At 45.0% G+C, this 17,779-nt stretch overlaps 1 pseudogene across 1 annotated transcript; it reads right to left on the bottom strand.

Annotated features, from left to right (window-relative positions):
• Positions 1-16,829: 16,829 nt before the first annotated feature.
• LOC308516251 (SIN3-HDAC complex-associated factor-like) lies at positions 16,830-17,497 on the bottom strand (annotated as a pseudogene). The gene has a single exon. The product of its transcript is annotated as an SIN3-HDAC complex-associated factor-like (transcript).
• Positions 17,498-17,779: the final 282 nt, after the last annotated feature.

The following is a 17,779-nucleotide window of genomic DNA, read 5'->3' on the forward strand; positions in this document are numbered from 1 at the left end:
GAGCACGAGGTTGTCTCCCCATGGCCATGGCGCTGGCCCGCTCCGCGCCACATGAAACACAGTGTGGCTGTCACCTCTCAGGCCCTGCTGATGCCGCTGGAGGCTGAAAATACCTGGTGCACTGTCCTGGGTGCCTGGCTAGCTCCTCTGGGCCAGGAGTTGGGGGATCACTGTGGGTCTGTTACCCCACTACTCTGGACTCAACAGGGTTCTCACTACTTTAGCCAGGGGCCTGGTAGAGGGAGGGAGAATGGGGGAGGGAGATTCCAGGGCCTGTGACCTCCCACCTTTCCGACAGGTTGGGTTTTTTAAACAGAGACCTGAGGTATAAATACCAGACAGAAAGGTTGCCCATGGGAACTTTCTCAGAAAAGTGGGGTGGCTTCTTTCTGAAGAATCCAAGGAACTTCTCATTGTGCTTACTGGCCCACATGCTCATCCATGGACTAATAACGGGGACTGGGATGGATTAGGGCAGGGGTCCTCAAACTACGGCCCGCGGGCCACATGCGGCCCGCCGAAAACATTTATCCGTCCCGCCGGGTGTTTTTGCCGCCGAAGTGTGCATAGGAATTTGTTCATAGTTTTTTTTAAAACTATAGTCCGGCCCTCCAACGGTCTGAGGGACAGTGAACTGGCCCCCTGTTTAAAAAGTTTGAGGACCCCTGGATTAGGGTGATTTGTTGAGGCCCGAGACCCAGGGCCTTAGGGTGGAGTCGGCTTCCTCCAAACTGATCATGGGGAACTGAGGTCTCTGCCAGGAGAAGGGGAACATGTTGGGAGGGGCCTAATGTCTCTCTCACTCTCTCCCCCTTTCCTGATGAGCCCTGCTTTTTACCTGTTGTGCCACTGGGACACCTTCCACTAGTTCAGGGTTGGCTCATGAGCCAATTTTCTGGAGTTCAAATGAGGCTCCCCATTCCCAACACACACCCATACTGGCCCAGTCACCAGGCCTCTGCAGCCTCCAAGACCTGTGGCCCTGCCCATGTCCACCCCTCTTCCCTGGAAAGCAGCTTCAAACCCAGCAGGAGGTGCTGGCCTCAGGTGTGGAAATGCTGGGTTTGAAGTCAGGCCAGGCCTCAGGAGATTTGAATCCATATTCTGGCACCTTCTTGGCTGAGTGACTTTGGCAAGGAACTGAGCCTCGGATTTCCCTCTTGTAAAATGGGGATGATAGTGTGTCCCCTGCAGGGCTGCTGTGAGGATTAAACAGAGGAGCAAGCCCTAGTTGGTTTGGCTTCGTGGATAGAGCATTGGTCTGCAGACTGAAAGGTTCCGGGTTCGAGTTCCATCAAGGGCACATACCTCAGGTTGCAAGCTGGATCCCTGGCCCTGGTTGGGGCATGTGTGGGAAACAACCAACTGATGTGTCTCTCTCTCCCTTCCTTCCACTCTCTCTAAAAATCAATGGAAAAATATCCTCAGTTGAGGATTAACAAACAAAATTTAAAAAGTGCATGTAAGTTAAGCTAAGCACCCAGTACCCTGCACTTAGGAAATGGTTGCTGCTGCAATAACCATGCCTCTTACTGACATCACGTAGTAAAGAATAAGAATCTAATAAAAGCCTAGGTGGTCCTTGCGCCCTCACTTGACACCCTCACGTCATCACAAGATGGCTGCCACAAGATAGCTGCCCTCACATTGTCACCAGATGGCCGGCAGGGGAGGGTAGTTGTGGGAGATCAGGCCGGCAGGGGGAGCAGTTAGAAGGTGATCAGGCTGGCAGGCAGAAACAGTTAGGGGCAATCAGGCAGGCAGGCAGGCGAGCGGTTAGGAGCCAGCAGTCCCGGGTTGTGAGAGGAATGTCTGACTGCGGGGATCGGGCCTAAACCATCAGTCGGACATCTCCTGAGGTGTCCCAGATTGGAGAGGGTGCAGGCCGGGCTGAGGGACACCACCGCCCCCCCCCCACATGAATTTCGTGCACTGGGCCTCTAGTCTATATATATAAAAGCCTAAGCAACTGGTTGCTATGACAGGCACTGACCACCAGGGGGTAGACACTCAACACAAGAGCTGCCTTCTAGTAGTCAGTGTGCTCCTACAGCCAACATCCCGGCCCTGACCGGCAGGGAGGGACCCCACCCATGCACATATTCGTGCACCAGCCTCTAGTAAATACATAAATGAGGAAACAGGAGCAAAAGGGAGAGGAGGATAGAGAGTACCTGTAGTACTTCTGCCCCTGGCAACTGCTCTGGCTGACAGGTGCCTTATGTGAATAAGGAGCCATGCCTCTTAGTCATATTATCAAGAGGCCAAACCTCCTTGGCCTCTCCACACCGTGCGCTGGGTGTATGGCCCCAATAGCCTGCATGCTCTGCAAGTCGAGGTTAGTTAGAAAGCCTCACTGCCCAGCCCTGGGTCACATTCTACTTTCCATACATCTGGCCCCACCAACCTGAACCCCACGCCCCCACCATGACCACCACCAAGTGCCAAGCAGTCTTGTTGCTGCAGCCTGCCCCCTCCCTGCCTGCCTGTGCCAGGGGCAGTTTGGGGAGGAGAAGCAATGGTAACAGTGGTCCTGCTTGTCATGTGCCTGCCATGTCCCAGGTGATTTCTATGTATTATTTTAAGTCTCCACAACCATCTTGAGAAAAGATGAGGTTTTCCTCATCTGTAAAACTCACTGGAGCCGAAACCGGTTTGGTTCAGTGGATAGAGCGTAGGCCTGCGGACTGAAAGGTCCCGGGTTCGATTCCGGTCAAGGGCATGTACCTGGGTTGCAGGCACATCCCCAGTAGGAGATGTGCAGGAGGCAGCTGATCGATGTTTCTCTCTCATCGATATTTCTAACTCTCTATCTCTCTCCCTTCCTCTCTGTAAAAAATCAATAAAATATATTAAAAAAAACAACTCACTGGAGAGTTTGGGTTCAAATCTAGTTCTTTCTGGCTCCATAGCCCTCATGCTTTCCACCACACAAAGAGGAGAAGACACAAGGCCAGGTCAGGGTCATTCATTAACTCACATGGGACTGGGGCAAGCATCTCCCTTACTGTCCCTCAGTTCCTGCACTTGCGAATCAGGTGATGCCTAAGGTCAGGATTCTGTTCTCCTGGCACATGACTTCTCGGCGGTCCTCTGCTGCCAGGGGTATAGAGCACAACCCAGGCAGAATCGTGACACAGGTGACCTCGGTATGTCCCAGTCTCCTCTTGTGAGGCCCTTCCTCGGGCCAGGCTGGTGTCTTGCCACTGCTAGACACCTTTGAACCCGGTAGTCACCCCTCCCAGGCTGCTTTTCCGAATCTCTGAACATTTCCGCTCATAGTCTCAAACAAAAAATTTTCACCCTAGTGTCTCATTTTCCTTGGATTCTGCCATTTTGAGAAGACCTAGGAGGGAAACTAAGATGCTAATCTGAATGAAAGGGTGAGAGTCTAACAGGATCTTAGTTAAATTTATCAGGAGCTTCTAGAAACAGTATCACCCTCAAAAGAGCAACTGGCCAACTTAATAACTTCATCAGAGCCTCCCTGAGTCCCCTCAACCCCCTGCGCATTCATTGTGATGGTTGTTCCATTTGGCTCTCTCCCAGACGATGCGCTCCCTGGGGGCAAGAACTGGGCCTTGCTCCCAGGCCAGAGGAAGTGCTTGATGGGGCACCGAGGCCTCCTGGGGCGATGACTGAAACTGGGTCTGACCCTGCCTGTGGGACCCACAGCCACTTCCTGAGCTTCTTACCCTCCTTGGCCAGGCATAGGATATTCCTTGGTAGCTAAAAAGACGCAAGAAGATGGAATGAGGGAGGGAGAGTGTTTAGAAATACCAGGATTATGCAGATTTCTTTTTCCTCAGCCTTTCCAGTGCTGAACCCTCCCCGCACTGTGGCCACAGAAAGCTCCCAGGAACCAGTCCACTGTCTTCTGGGCAGGGGAGTACAGTTATCAAGGGTAACAAACAGGAAGAGGATGAACATTTACCAAGTTCCTGCTATGCGTGGGCATTGTTTTAGATTTTTGTGCAGACCTTATCTGATTTATACCTGTACCTATTTGGCAGATGAGAAAACTGCGGACCTGAGAGGTGAAACCAGATGAGTATAACAAGGCTACTAGATGGAGCCAGGGGTTGAACCCAGGTCTAGCTTTCAAGTCCATGTGCTACGTGCTTCTGCAGGATGCCTCTAGGTGGCTCCTTGGGATACAGAAGTTGTGGAACTCTGGGAGCTGTGCCTCGTTCCTAGTAGGATCCAGACAAGCAGCCCTGGAGGTCAACTGTGTGCCGCTGGGGCCACCCCCACCCAGCGTGTGGGCATAGGGCCATGTTACCACCCTTCTTTTCTGCGTCTACTGAGTGTCCCACAGATTTTTTTCGAGGGATGTTTGGAATCTTGTCGAAGGCCACCAGATGGCGCAGCAGAGGCCATGGGGCCTTGACTCCAGGATCTAAGGCTCAGCAGGTTTTTAGGGATCTTCTAGGACAGGCCAGGATTCTCCTAAGAGGATTCTAAATATATAGGCCCAATCCCCGACAGATGGGTCTGAGATTCTAGATATGGGTTCCGGAAATTTGCCATTTAAAAGTTGTGTTTTCTATTTTTTCTGAATCAGTGAAGTATCATTCACATGGTTCAAAATTTTAAAGTATGAAAAGCTATATAGAGAAGAATCTCCCTTCACTTTCCAGTAGGTATTCACTAATATTAGTTACTTGTGAACCCCCTAGAGATTGCACACATGTATCTAATATATATAATCATCTATATATAAGAGCACATATATAATAATATATATTCTTTTCTCTTTTTTACATGAATGGTTGCATATCTTCTAACTGATTATTATTTTGTCATATTCAATTTCAGAATTATGTCTAAGCATAAATTTTATAAGAAGGAAAAGATGCATTTCAGTCCTCCGTTAATAAGACTAGTTGATATTTTAAGTCAATAAAGTGACCGATCTGAGCCATATTTTATTTTATCACATCCAGGTAAAATACAAAACACATCCATGCAACAAACGTAAAATGAGAAATTTTAATTAAAGTAATAAAATAAATATTTATTCTTTTGTTGTCCAGCAAAACAGGCTATCACCAGTAAAAATACTAATAAGCAAGAGCTGTTGATTTGATAAGTCTATGGAAATCTCAGCCATGATTCTTACCATGAAAATTCACTTGATTTTTGATAAGCCAATCTCAAATTGAGGTTTTAGGATTGCTTCAGAGTCTGGGTCACCAGGTTTCTGAGCCTTACTTATTTTGTCTTTCTTCAGTGTTAATGATAAACCCTTGCATGGCATCCTTGATTCTAGCTTGCACAAGTTTTCTCCAAAATTTGTGGTCCCAGTCAACTTGCAAGGGACCCCACTCCTTTGACTTAACAGGAGCCGAAATAAAATTATGCGTCTGATGGCGGTGTCGGATTCCTGTTAGATGTCGCTCAGCCTCTTGGCTTTTGGGAGGCTTGGCTCTCATAATCACCACTTTGGGAGCTGTATGATGCCAAACCACTGGCTATACATTTTCAAGTACCCTTGGGATGGGATGGCACGCTCCCAGTTCCCCAACCACAGCGACCTGTGGAACCTGCTTCTATGATGTGGAAGTCTGGTTGTCTCTAGCAGTGAGAGAGTGTTACGTATTATAAGTACATACTATTCAGCACCTTACTTCACTTAACAATATAGAGATATTTTCAATTTCAGTTCATAAAGATCTTCCTATTCTTCATTACAGCTATATAGTAGTCCAATGTATGGATGAAACGTATGTTACAAGTTCCCCAATGTTTCCGTTGCTGTTACAAACAAGGCTATAATGTACATACGTCATTTCACATGTGTAATATCTGAGGACAAATTCCTAGAAGTGGAATGGCTAGATCAAATGGTATGTGCATTTTTAATTTTCACAAATATAGCAAAATTGCCCTTGATAAGGGTTGTACAATTTATACTTCTACCAAGGAAAGTGTGAGAGTACTTGTTCCTCATCAGCTTCACGAATACAATGCGTTTTCCAACTTGAGGATTTTTGCTAATGTTGTAATGTAAAAAAAAAAATAAAAAATGGTATTTCAGCATTTCCTTTTTTCTGAGATAATTGGTGGAATTTATTCTCATGTTTTAAAAATCTATTTATATTTCCTTTTTCTGGGATTTGTCTGGGGAATCTGACATTTACAAAATGTTCCTCCCCTATAATCTTAGGCAAGACACAAAAACACAAAACCTTAAAGGAAAAGATGGATATATTTTAATCACAAACTTCTAATAAATAATAACATAAAAATGTTAAAAGACAATGGGAAAAATATTTGCAACATGTTTCCCAATGTAACTTGCAGGTGAACTTTCAAAGGAAGGGAAAAGGGCGGAGTTCTGATTGCCCACCATATCTCACCATCTTTATAGCTTGCAAGGGAGATATGCTCATACTACATGATTCCTCAGAAAAGCCCATTGACGTGGGTGTTATCATTTCACAAATAAAGACTCTAGGCCAGTGATGGCGAACCTTTTGAGCTCGGCGTGTCAGCATTTTGAAAAAACCCTAACCTAACTTTGTTGCCGTGTCACATAAAGAAATTTTTTGATATTTGCAACCATAGTAAAACAAAGACTTATATTTTTGATATTTATTTTATATATTTAAATGCCATTTAACAAAGAAAAATCAACCAAAAAAATGAGTTCGCGTGTCATAGGTTCGCCATCACTGCTCTAGGCTCAGCAAGGTTAAGCAACCTGCCCAAGGTCACACAGCTGGGGAAAGGAGATATTATGTCTCCACTGCACACGGCTGCCTGAACCACATGGACATCTGAGCTCCCACTCCTGCTCGGGCTTGGCCACTACCCATAGGCCACCTTGGGCAGGTCTCTCCTCTCTCTACCTTAGTCTTCTTGTCTATAAAGTGGCTGGGTTTTTAAGGTCCTTGCTCTAGACTTCTGTGTGTGGGGGAGTTGATGGAGGAGCATAGGGGTAAAGGGTGGGGTGGGATTTTGTGGGGATGCACCGTGGAGGTGTGTCCATGATAAGGAGGTGGTGAATACAAGTGTGTGTGGTGTGTTTACAGTAAGGCCACCTTTTCAGACTCAGAGCCCCTTCCAGGGATTTCACAGGCTCCTGCAACAAGGTGCTTCCACCCAGAGCTGCCTCTAACCCTAGTCCTGTCATCAAGGCAGGCCCCTGAGTAGAGTGAACATTGAACCACCACCTTGGTTTGTCTCCAGAGCCCTCCTGCTGGGCTCTTCCCCATTTTCCAGAGCTTATCCTACTCAAGGCTCTTCTTTCCTCAGGCTCTTCTTTCCTCATTTTGAAGAAAAGGCAATGCAATAAGCTCACCCCTTTGAGAGAGGTGCATTCTAACTAGGCCCCAAGGCCCTGTAAGGAGAGGACAGTGCTTAACCCTGAAGGAAGACAGCCATTAGCAGCAACTGCAGATGAGGCAATATTGTCAGACATACTCAAGTAGGGGCTCATATACTAGATGCTGGTCCAGGAGGCTTGCCTTGTCAGGAATCACCTTTCTACCCAGTCAGCCCTGGGCACAATCTGGACAATTGACCTTAGAATGGATTGGAGGGCAGTGAACTATGACGGTACCTATGAGATCCAGCCACACAGCCAAGTGATGTCCCCAGGACCAGGCTGGGGCAGGGGCGGGACTAAGAAAATGCCAGCCCCACTTCCATTCTCCCCACAAAGCAATACAAAAGGGGCTCGTTTGCCCAGCATGGACACATAACTCGACTAATGACCAACCACCATTCTCTTTGAGAAAGAGAAAGAGAGGGAGGGAGGGCAGAAGGAAGAAAAGCACTGGATAAACAGACTTTGAAAATTTAAATTTAAAACAAAACGTAAAACACATGTGATATCTATAAATACACTATAACATTGCTGAGCTTTAAGGAGGCTTAGAAGGTCTTTGCTGTTGGCAGTAGTTTGGGGTTCTGTGCATGTACACATGTGCATGGGGCTCTCAGGAAGGTCCGTGTCTCCTGAAGTATCATGGGGGTAGAGGGAGGGTCAGAGGAAGGCCTACAGGGACCTGCCCCAGGCCCTGGGGCTTTCAGGACGACAAGAGCTGACCCCAGACAGGACCTGACCCTGCACCTGCCTGGAGGCCTTATCCCCCACTCCCATGCTCAAACCAACCTCAAATAGATCACCCCAGCCCAGCCCCAGTCTCTCACAAGAGCTTCTGGGAGCAGCTGTCCCAGGCCTCCCGCCCAGGGCCTGGCCCTCAGAGGAGGTGCTGGCAAAGGGTCAATGAGGCCTGGACCCAGGGGAGAGGAGCAGGGGTCAGAAAAAGAGAGGAAAAGGAAGATGCATGCTTTGAGAAACCACAGTGGCCTTGGTGGGGTGAGCTCGCCTCTCCACTGAATAAAGACGTGTTTTTATCAGCCTGGGAATGGTGCCCAGGAAAACTCACCCATCTTGGGCTCCTTGCCTTCTCCATGCACCTGAATCCTGTGAGAGGCGCTGAGGAAAACAAGGCTCCACTTCTGCCTTCTAGGAGCCCACCAAACACATTGTGTCAAACAGATGTCTAGCATCAGTGCTATGGGAGTGGGGAGATGGGAGAGGTTTCTTAAAAGTGAGGGTAATGGGAGTGTGCCTGGTGGTCAGAGTGGGACCATCCAGATTGCAGCTCCTCGGATCCATAAAGGACACACTCAGGGGGCAGACTCAGTGAGCACCAAAGCCCCATTGAAGCAAGTCTTGCCCGGAGGGGTGTCTCCAGCACAAAAGTTCTCCCACTGCAGACACAGCTGATTCTCACAGCCAATTGGCCTGGAGGTCAATTTCTCCCAGTGATACCTACAACAATCAAGGCTTAACTACAACAAGACTGTGCACAAAGCCCACAAAGGGGTGCACCAAGAGTGTCCACCTCAGGTAATTGGGGAGGCTGAGCCACTGGGCCCTATAGGACACCTAGCACAGAAAGCCACTCTATTGACACAGCGAAGCATAAAAAAGGCCGAGACAAAGAAACAGGACACAAATGACAGAAATGGAGGAAAGCAAACTACTGGATATAGAGTTCAAAACCACACTTTTAAGGTTTTTCAAGAATTTTCTAGAAACCGCCGATAAATTTAGTAAGACCCTCAAAAAGACTGGTGAGACCACCGATAAGTGTAGTGAGACCCTTAAGAAATCTAGTGAGACCCTCGAGGTTATGAAAAAGGACCAACTAGAAATTAAGCATACACTGACTGAAATAAAGAATATTATACAGACTCCCAACAGCAGACTAGAGGATCGCAAGAATCAAGTCAAAGATTTGAAATACGAAGAAGCAAAACACACCCAACCGGAAAAGCAAAATGAAAAAAGAATCCGAAAATACAAAGATAGCGTAAGGAGCCTCTGGGACAGCTTCAAGTGCACCAACATCCGAATTATAGGGGTGCCAGAAGAAGAGAGAGAGCAAGATATTGAAAACCTATTTGAAGAAATAATGACAGAAAACTTCCCCTACCTGGTCAAAGAAATAGACTTACAAGTCCAGGAAGCGCAGAGAACCCCAAACAAAAGGAATCCAAAGAGGACCACACCAAGACACATCATAATTAAAATGCCAAGAGCAAAAGACAAAGAGAGGATCTTAAAAGCAGCAAGAGAAAAACAGTCAATTACCTACAAGGGAGTACCCATATGACTGTCAGCTGATTTCTCAACAGAAACTTTGCAGGCCAGAAGGGAGTGGCAAGAAATATTCAAAGTGATGAATAGCAAGAACCTACAACCAAGATTACTTTATCCAGCAAAGCTATCATTCAGAATTGAAGGTCAGATAGAGCTTCACAGATAAGAAAAAGCTAAAGGAGTTCATCACCACCAAACCAGCATTATATGAAATGCTGAAAGGTATCCTTTAAGAAGAGGAGGAAGAAGAAAAAGGTAAAGATACAAACTATGAACAACAAATACACATCTATCAACAAATAAATCTAAAAATCAAGTGAATAAATAATCTGATGAACAAAATAAACTGGTGATTATAATAGAATCAGGGGCATAGAAAGGGAGTAGACTGACTATTCTTGGGGGGGGAAGGGGTGTGGGGGATGCGGGAAGAGACTGAACAAAAATCGTGCCCCTATGGATGAGGACAGTGGGGGGCGGGGTGAGGGCGGAGGGTGGGGTGGGAACCGGGTGGAGGGGAGCTATGGGGGGAAAAAGAGAAACAACTGTAATAATCTGAACAATAAAGATTAAAAAAAAAAAAAAGTGAGGGTAATGGCCTTAACCTGTGCTCAGTGGTTAGAGCATAGGGTCTCTGGTTCGATTCTGGTCAAGGGCACATACCTTGGTTGCAGGCTCGATTCCTGGTCCAATGGAGGCACATGGGAGGCAACCAATCGATATGTCTCTCTCACATCGATGTTTCTCAGTCTCTCCCCCTCCCTTCCACTCTCTCTAAAAATCATTGGAAAAAAATATCCTTGGGTGAGGATTAACAACACCAACCACAAAAATTGAGGGTAATGTAAGACCCCTTGTATATCAAGTACAAAATCGGCAACCCCTGTGGTGTCAGGACAGTGGTTGTCAGAGCTCAGGGAGGAACACAAAGGGACTTTGGGGGCAGGCTCTGGGGCTGGTTACACAGGTGTGCCTGTTTTTGAAATTTAATCAAACTATACACTGTGATTAGTGTACTTGTATGCACATATATTTCCTTTTTAAAATAATATATTTTTATTGATCAGAGAGGAAGGAAGGGGAAGAAACATCAATGATGAGAGAGAATCATTGGTCGGCTGCCTCCTACACGTCCCCAACTGGGGATCAAGCCCAGGCACATGCCCTTGACCAGAATCGAACCCAGGATCCTTCAGTCCACAGGCTGACGCTCTATCCAATGAGCCAAACAACATAAAACACATGGGACATCTAGGGCTATGCACATATAATTCAATAAAAAGATGTTTGTTTTTTAATGAGGACAGCTTAGATATTTCCTCAGAGGAGCTCTCATTTAACAGGGAAAGAATTGAAACCACTGAATACCTACCAGTTCAAGCATGTCACATATGCAGCTTCAACACTCAATGCAATCCATGTGAGGTAGCTACTGGTGGCCCCACTCTACACATGAGGAAGCTGAGATCCAGAGGAGTTTAAAACTTCTCTGAGGTTGAGGCTACTAAATGACCAAGTCAGGAATCACACCCAGGCCCTCACACTTTCTGCTCAGCCTAGCTTCCTCCCCACCTGGTAGGTTTCAAGCGACAGTATTCGGCTTAAAGGAGAGAGAGGGAAGGGCATTCCAGGCAGAGGCACAGCCTGAGATAAGGCCTGAAGCTCCTTGTTCAGGAAGCTGGGAGAAGCCCCTGTGACTGAAGAGTGAGTTTTACAAAGCTAGCAACTGGCTGAGGACTCCCTCCCTGCTGCAGTTTTAAAGAATTTGATTTCAATCCTGTAGTCAGCAATGAGCCAATAGGAGTTGTGGGCCAGAAAATGACCAGTGTGTTGGATGTTGAAGACCCTGTTCTGGGCAAATCCATTGTTGATTTGAACAGTTCCCCTGCCCATTCGCTATCATGGTCCACAAAGGACATCGAAAGGGAATCCGTAGGAGCAGTTCCCTCTCAAAGTCCCAGAGGGGAAACCAATGAGTGTTTGTGTGCTTAGCATGGTCCTGGTCACTGGGTGGGGGGTGAGGGTGGGGGTGATAGAAAAGCAACAGAAAAAGTGGCCCTGACCTGAAGGCATTTAAAACCCAGCCAGAGAAAGAAGTCACATTCACATACACAAAAGAGATTCCCACAACTTGGGTGAACCTTGAAAGCATGATGCTAAGTGAAGAAAGCCAGACACAAAAGACCACATGCTATATGATTCCATGTATATGAAATGTCCAGAACTGAAAAATCTACTGAGACAGAAAAGGGATTGCTTGGGGCTATGGGGGTGGGGTGGGGGGTGGGGGCATGTTTGCCAAAGTGTACAAGGTTTCTTTTTGTGATGGCAAAAATGTTGTAAAATTGACTGTAGTGATGGTTACAGATATCACGAATATACTAAAACCCATTGAATTGAATACTTTATTATTATTATTAACATATATTTTTATTGATTTCAGAGAGGGAGAAGAAGAGGTAGAAACATCAATGATGAGAGAGAATCATTGATCAGCTGCGGGGCATTGAACCCACAACCCGGGTATCTGCCCTGACTGGGAATCAAACTGTGAACTCCTGGTTCATAGATAGATGCTCAACCACTGAGCTACACTGGCCGAGCTTGAATTGCATATTTTAAATGGATGAACTGTATGGTATGTAGGTTGTATTTAATAAAGGAGAGAGAGAGAGAGAGAGAGAGAGAGAGAGAGAGAGAGAGAGAGGAGGGTGATCAGGAGCAGTTGGAGCAGACCCCATTGGGAAGAGGGGGTAGAGGTAGAGAAAGTCTAGTGGGGCAGGGATGGCTGAAGGGAAGAAGAGGGACTTGAATTACGTCTGGCGGGGCCGGGGGTGCGGGGAGGGGGGGACCTGATTTCCAATGCTCTCCCAAGAGGAAGTAGAAGCCTCCTCCCCACCCTGCCCCCACCATGGGTATATGCTAGAAGAGCCATAAATCCAGATCTTAGAGAAAAATCCAGGAGCCCATGTCAGGGGTCGGTGGGGGTGTCATAGGACAGAGTGGAGAGGCAGCGCTTCCTGTGGCCTCAGGGAGGGAATCTGGATGTGACTGGCAGCTCTCCAGCTGGGCCTCATAGGCAGGCCCTTGAGAGACTGAGTGGTTGACAGCAGACTCTCATCAAACGTTCACTGGCCGTCCACCAGTCTCTGTCTGTGAACACAAGACACAGAGACACAGGCCACAGCCACAAGGAACCTCAAAATCAAGTCTGCCAAGAGGTCTGAAACTTACCACAAAAAGCTTCTTTTTTAGGTATAAAGGCTGCTGATAGGATTATAGAATCTTAGATCCTAAGGACAGCCTCTATTTTATATGAGAGTTAAGTTCAAGTTCTATCAGCTGTGTGACCTTGAGCCAGTCATATGAACTATCTTAACCTCAATAAAATGTGATAAGGAAATCTACTCTGCCGTCACCAAGTTATCTTATGAAATAAATATGCTTTGGGCTCTGGCCAGTGTGGCTCAGTTAGCTGAGTGTCATCTCATGCACCAAAGGGTTCCTGATTCGATTTCTAGTCAGAGCACATGATTGGGTGGTAGGCTCAATCCCCGGTAGGAGGCTTACAGGAGGCAGTGAATGGATGTTCTGCTCTCATATCGATGTTTCTCTTCCCTTCTCTCAAAAATAAAAAAAAATCAATAAAAACATTTTTAAAAAATGCTTTGTAGCCCTGGCCGGTGTTGCTAAGTGGTTAAAGCATCAACCCACACACCAAAGGGTCAAGTGTTTGATTCCCAGTCAAGGGCATGTACCTGGGTTGCAAGTTCAATCCTAGGCCCCGGTCAGGGCGTATGCAGGATGCAACCAATAGATGTGTCTTTCTCACATCAATGTTTCTCTCTCTTTTCCTCCCTCCCACTCTCTCTAAAAATCAACGGGGACAATATCCTCCAATGAGGACTATATATATATATATATATATATATATATATATATATATATGCTTTATAAATTGGAAAATGCTAGGCACACATTGGTCATAAAATTAATGAACTACACAGAATTATTCACAATAGCTAAAAGGTGGAAATAACCCAAAGGTCCATCAACTAATGAATGAATAAACAAAATGTAGTATATACATACAATGGAATATTATTTAGCCTAAAAACAGAATGAAATTCTGATACATGGATGAACCTTGAAAATGTTACGCTAAATGAAATAAGCCAGACAAAAGAGACAAATGTATGATTCCACTTATAGGAGGTACCTAAAATATCAAATTCATACAGACTGAAAGAATAGGGGCAGAAGGGAGGGGACAATGGGAATACTGTTTAAGAGGTACAGAGTTTCATACAGGGGACCTTGGCACTGTAGCCTATTTCACCTCCTCCCTATCACACCAAGAGCAAAATAGCAGCCTAGGAGCCCTTCATTCCCATTTCCCATTTCAATTGGCATGGCGAGAAGTTCTAGAGACGGGTAGTGGTAATGATTATGCAATACTCTGAGTGTATATGCCACTGAACTGTACACTCAAAATGATCAAAATGGTAAATTGTATGCAGATTTTGCCACAACAAAAAAATTAATGAATTAAGACTGCAGAGACAAAGGATGATATATTCTAGCTTCTGGCCTGGCTAAGATTAGGAGAATAATAGCAAATATTTATTAATTCATACTATATGCTAAGCATTTTGCATATTATTTCATTTAACCCCCTAATAAGCCTACAAAGGAGGCTTCATTGTTATCTCCACTTTATAAATGAATAAGCTGAGGCGGTTTAGGTATCTGTATCCTTTAGGCCTTGCTTTAGGTGGCAAGCAAGAGGAGATTTAACTTAAAAGGTCAGAAACCATAAGAGGACTTGTTATCTGTCTTAAGAAGTTAGGTTAAACTGGGGCAGTTCTGGGTGGGTTAATTCTGCATCTATCAATGAGGACCCGGTTTCTTCCTTTGTATAAATTACATTTATTTTTTATTATTAAATATGCTAAACACACAGAAAAGAGAAATAGAATGAACACTTGAATACTCCCCACCCAACTTAATCACATCTTAATATGATCATTTTTGCTCAAGATTCTTCCCTCCTCCACCTTAAAAAAATACAGATACTGTTAAGTCCGCCTGTGGACCTTACCACCTCGCATTCCTCACCCTCCCACCTTCACCATAGGAACCACTATCATGAATATGGTGTATATCCCCCCCCCCACACAAAATTGTATGCTTTCGCTAGCATATTTGTGTCTCCATAAAGATGATATAGTATTGTTTTTGCAGATTTCTAAATTTCTTTTTTTAAATTTTCTAATAAGACTAAATTTATTCAATAATCTAGTAAAAGTTTTGAGTATAAGTATTCAACAGTATAAAAAGTACAAAACAGATTTGTAGATTTCTAATATATTAATATAAAGTGCGTGACTACATACAGTACATCCTGCAGGCAAAGAGAGGTGGAAGGGAAAAAGAAGACTGTGGTAGACTGTGGTCGAGTAATAAACAAATAAATACAGAAGTAGAGATGATCCATATTATAGTATATTCTACCACTGATACTGTAGCCAAAATGTACAAAATAAAAAAATAAAAAAGGACCATTTCAGAGTAACTCGGGAGGAGGATGAGAATGGCTGAGACTCTCGCAGGTCACCTCCGAGGCTGTGGGGTCGCCGCCCCAACCCACCGTGTTGTCTGTACAGACGGTGGCTTGTAGTTTCTTCCAAAGGAATATCAAACTTTACGTTTAGAATAAGAACTATAAAACTGCAGGGTGCCCATAAAAAGTAGCTCACTCCTTATTGTTATTCATACTATCCAATTTTTAAAATCCAGCTTTAAAAAGAAGCACCGAGTCATTTTATTATAAGGTCAGCAAATGGTCCTCGTTCTGAAAAGTATGAACTGGTAATATTCTTCCTGAATTGATAGAAAAGAGGCAATGAGAGTACTTGGGTTTGAGTTCAAGTAACAGGCTTTTCATAAAAATTTTAGAACCGAAGGGCCCCCACGTTCAGGGTTTATCATCTAAAATCTCAATGTTCAAAAAACCTGACAACAAAAAGCCAAACCCACTCAGTATTAACACACCTCTTTTCTTTTACTAGCATTTTATTTAATATAGTGTGTGGGGGGGAAGACCCTAAAACCCTCATACATTAAAGCAAGTTGAACAAACACTCTACACAGATAAAACCTTCACAAAGGTCAGCTGAGGTAATCCAGAGCTAAAACTGAATTGTGTAGATTTTCAATGAAGTCACCGGTAAGCAACACGAGCCAAAGTCAATTATTTACACACTCGGCGAGCCCTCTGAGAAGCATGCCCCCAGAAGCACCAACCTTTGTTATTTTTATGCTATCCTGAAAGCCTGCACGTACTTCAGATAACTGAACATGTTTCATAGAGTGTGTTCTCTCCCATGTGGTAAAATAAAGCTTTGGTACTATTTATATTAAGATTGCTTATCCTGAAGACTTGACTTTTCCCCAAGAGGAGCTTTGATTCTGCGTTAGAAGTTTCAGATAAATTAAAATCTTCATCAAAAAGCAATATGAAGGAGGTGACACAGGATACAACATATACAGTCCAGTTACCTCTTTGTATATTTAGAAATGATTCCTTCAAGGTATTTGTACCAGAGAGCTTATTCTGTCCTGCTTAATATTCAGAAGTGCAGGTTTGAATCCTCAGAACCTTGGCAAGACCTTAATATTTTAAAATTATTAACAACTACCTCAAGGGGCAAGTCCAGGTTACTGGCTTATGGCAAATTTATTATCATGAAGGAAAACAAGTGTAGTCAGCCATCTTTAAAAATGCCCCAACCACTGCTTCTCAATATAGAAAGACTAAAAACTAAGTACGTTTATCACACAACAAATCCCATCTCTGCCCCTGAAGTCCCCCTAGTTTCATTCATGAGAAGGGGATTTAAAAGAAAAAAGACTTAAAGAGCACTTTACAGCAGCATTCAGCTTTCCTACGAAATACTCAGCATCTTAAATATTACGTACACGTCTGTTTTTCCTTTTAGTAAGCTAGACACTGGCTTCAGAGCTGGTGGAACTCGTGGAAGTGGAGGAAAAAATAACCCGTTCGGAACTATTCTAGAAATTGTCTTTTGGCAGAATAGCAGGCATCCAAGTGAAAAACAGGAAGGTCGTTTTATTGCTGTGTTTTGGGTGGTGTTTTTTTCTAAAATTTCAATCATTTCCTGTTCCCCTTCTACATACACCTCAGTCACCACTCCTGGGTGGAGACGGGCAGAGGCTCTGGGCCGGGCTCCGGCTTCTCGGCAGCTGCCTTCTTGTTGCTGCAGCAAGGCTTGAAGAGGTGCGTGTCAATGAGGACTTCCCCAAAGCGGCCTTTATAGATAATCCCACAACATATTTTCTGTCTTTTCCAGTACGTGAGATCTAAAAAGGAAAAAAAAAAACTGGCGTTCTGCTGGAGCCCAAAGCCACCTCTGTATCTGAGCCCTCATCTGACTGGTTACTGTCACAAGCAGACTGAGCTGGGAGGCACTTGAGGTGGTGCTGTGAGCGTCAGAATTATGACGTGTGAATTTCTTCTGTAGTTTGCTGATCTGGTTGCTTTTTATCCTGTTTCCAGATAAAGTTTTCACTTTCTTTGGTTTCAGTGTAGTCTTCAGGCTGGGTCCTGCCCTTGCATCTACCACGTGACTCCAGTTTTTTTTTGGATCCTGCTGGCAATTTCTTCCATCTTTTCACAAGCAGGACACAGGCATTACAGATGTCTCCTGAACGTGTCTCATGCAACCCAAAACAGCTCTGGAAATCCTTCTCATAGCGTTTACTGTCCGTGAATCGAGAACTGGAGGACTTAGCTCTGCAAATACAGCAGCCTCCTAGACTTCGGTACATCTCTGGCTTGTGAAAACCGAACATCTTTTCTTCTAGGCAATAGTCTTCCCAGAACAGCCGTTCCACACGCAGTAATGTTCCCGAGGTGCGGAGTGCACGCCAGGCCAGCCCCCCCGCCGCTCGCTCCCTCCTCCTCAACTGTCCTGTCTAGAAAGATTGTCTCCTGCAGTTCTCTCTAAATTTCTTTATGTGCTATCATATTGTGTATTTCCTCCTGCCATTTTTTTAAATTCAACCTTATGTTTTTGGGTTAATGCCTATGGATACATGTGGCTCTAGTTCATTGATTTCAGTTGCTATGTAGTA

The sequence above is a fragment of the Myotis nattereri genome (assembly GCF_964212035.1).
Source record: "Myotis nattereri genome assembly, chromosome: 1".
Lineage (NCBI taxonomy): Eukaryota > Metazoa > Chordata > Mammalia > Chiroptera > Vespertilionidae > Myotis > Myotis nattereri.